Below are 3,137 nucleotides of genomic sequence, written 5' to 3' on the forward strand. Positions count from 1 at the left end.
TTTAGCATTGAGATAGCTTCTTCAATTCAACAGAAGACCTAAATTATTGTGTTTTCGTACTTCTTAGGGTCGGTTTATTCATGGTGATGTCAGTGCACATAGTTGGCAGAACAAAACTACTGCTTCGAGCAACAACCTACAAGTTTCTATTCACTAGTTTTGACCAGCAATTCAGCATACTGTGCCAAAAATTTCTTTAGTAATAATCATGGAACTGCTGGGTTTTTGTTATCCATAATACTTTCGCCCTTACATATTAAAAATGTTATGGCTACAAATTCGTGAATACATGATCCCATGCACACCCAAATATGTACCGATATTCCTGTATTTCAAATACTTCGTATAGCGCCAAATAAGTTATTGGGTGTTCTTTATAATTGATACTGTAATAGGAATGAGGATCCTCTCCAGATCCTCTTTGTGAGGATCCCGGAGATCCTCCAATCATATCCGTTAATCATATATCATGCGACCAGAAATCGCTGTAAATCTTTTCATTTAAAAGTAAATATAAACAATACCTGACAAAAACTGACCACGCAATGTATTTTGAACAAATGTGATTGGAGGATCCTCGAGATTCTTACAAAGAGGATCCTCATTCTCATAATAGCCCTTTGGTTGGGTATTGGAGCAAGCACTACCTATTGATAAGTCCTTACTGATCCTTTTTAAATTGATTCAACTGCGAAATAAATTAATAAAGTATATTATGACATGTGTATCTAGGGAATAGTCGCTTCAAAGTGAATTTTCTCTAGATATATACATCTATTCAATTAAATTTTGGACCTATTTGGAATATATGGATTGTGCTAAAGATTCAAGATTCAAAACGAAGGGGGGGGGGGGGGGGGGAAGTGAATAACTCATAAAAATTTATTCGAAATGTTTTTATATTTCTAGAATGTTCAATATATGTTTGACATCTTCTATGCGAAAATGTTTAATTTTCATAAGATCTTCTTGACTGTTATTCAAAAGGTCCAATAATGTATGTATATTGGACCTTTTGAGGCAATTATAGACCATAGGGAGCAATTCTGATTGGTCAATAAAATATATTTCAATGCGATTTCTTTTTTATTTTTCCTTTGTTTAGCTAATCTATCATGATAAGTAAAGAGGGGTAAAGTCCCTTTGTGTTGATTATTTTCTAAATGTAAGTTTTCTTCTTTTTGCATGTAAAAAAAAGAATTAATTAATTAATCAAATTCGAGGAGGCTTCATGAAGTGCTTCTTTAATATTATGATCATTTTCTATTGATTACGCACACACCTTAGATTTATAATAATGGTTAAGATTAAAATTCAAACAAATGAAAGAGATGATCTGGAGACGATTGGAAGGTTGCTAATTCTTAATAAAAGGTATGTATAGTACATTACCTATGGTTTGAATTAAAAAGATAAGAGAAGAGAAACAAAGAAGAGTTCAGTAACATTACTGATCTTGGATATGTTATCCAGAAAGATGGGCAACTTCAGTAAGAGCAGCTCTCCAGTTTTGCACTCTCTTAGTATTGTGTTTAAAGGTTTCTTCATGCCTGGAGTTGGAGAAGACTATCCCGAAATTCCCTGTTTGTTTTCATACCTCAGATGAATCCATATCGTAGAAAACTGGGAGAACTGTTAAAGATCAACACCAGCCCATTAAGATCAGTCATTATAAGGGAACCAGATGTTCTAGTTCAAACATGCATGGAATTGTTTTAGAAAATTCTAGCATGTAATATTAAAGGTGGTCGGTGCATGCCAATATGCTAGTCGTTTCTAGCCATGATTAAGTATGTTTGCTTGTAATTAGAATGTACTAGACGCCAGCAAAATGTGAGGCTATTATGCATAGCTTATGTCGGTGGAGTGCGTAATAAATGAACTAGCTAGAAAGCTCTAATAATAATTAAGTCGGTTTAGCTCACCTATAAATACAAGGTGAATTGCTTTGTGTTAGAATCAAGAAACAAGTAATCAAGAAAGTAGTCAAGAAGAGAGAGCTAAGTTAGAAAGTAAGAAGCCCTATAAGTGAGTAGTCTCATGAAGAGGGGTTATAGCTTCTAAAGAGTGTCCTTGAGAGTTTGTGTGTTGTAATATTTTATGAGTGTAATACAAGTAATTTGTTTACTTGTTTGTCTCTCCAACACTTGTGTTAGAGTTGTGTAATCTAATTTTTTTCCTCAACAATTGGTATCAGAGCAGTACGATTAGGGACCGTCTCTAGTGAAGCTTTCGAGAATTGTGAGAAGTTCAGTACTCCGCAAGATTGTTGATTAATCTTATTCAGCTTATCGAAGTTCTACCGATACGATGTGAGATCTTCAAGTTGTTGGAGATCAAGAAGTTAAAGAGGACATGTTAGAACACATAAGGAAAGCCAAAACACTGAAAGAAGCGTGAGAAACCTTCGCCACACTCTTTTCAAAGAGGAATGATACAAGACTGTAGCTTCTCGAGAACGAGCTGTTATAAGTGGCCCAAGGAGACATGATGATTGCCGAATATTTTCACAAGGTAAAGTTTATTTACCATGAAATTTCTAAGTTAGAATAATTATCCATGGATTGAGACCCGAATATCGAGGCTTTGTTGCCGCTGTACAAGGATGGCCGACCAAACCATCACTTGTTGAGTTTGAGAATTTTCTTGCCGATCAAAAAGCTTTGGCAAAGCAAATGAGAAGGGTCACGTCAAGAGGTGAGGAGCAAGCGCTCTACAGCGAAAGTAAAGGCAGGTTTAAGCAGCGTGCTGGTGGAGGATCTAAAACAAATGGTGACAAGGCGAAAGGTCATCAAGGAGGAGGGAGTTCTCGGCCAGGGGGGAGCTCCGAAGTATCATGGCAACTGTGGTCAATTCCAGAACAATAAAAGGTTTGAAGGAAAATGTTACAATTGTGGAAAGAAGGGCCACACAGAGAAGAACTGTTGGTTCAAAAAGCCCGCAAAAGGTAATGTCACCAACTCAAAAGAGAAAAGTGAAGATGATTGGGACACTGTAGCATATCTAGCTATGGAGGAAGAATAGGACGCTGAAGCATCTTCTTGATGGTGCTCAAAGAATAGGGTGTTGCCTGACTCGAGAAAGATTAAAGATACATTGCAGGAGAAAATGGGAGACGAAGCTGCCCAAGTTCAATC

The sequence above is a fragment of the Pyrus communis genome, chromosome 7 (genome assembly GCF_963583255.1).
Source record: "Pyrus communis chromosome 7, drPyrComm1.1, whole genome shotgun sequence".
Lineage (NCBI taxonomy): Eukaryota > Viridiplantae > Streptophyta > Magnoliopsida > Rosales > Rosaceae > Pyrus > Pyrus communis.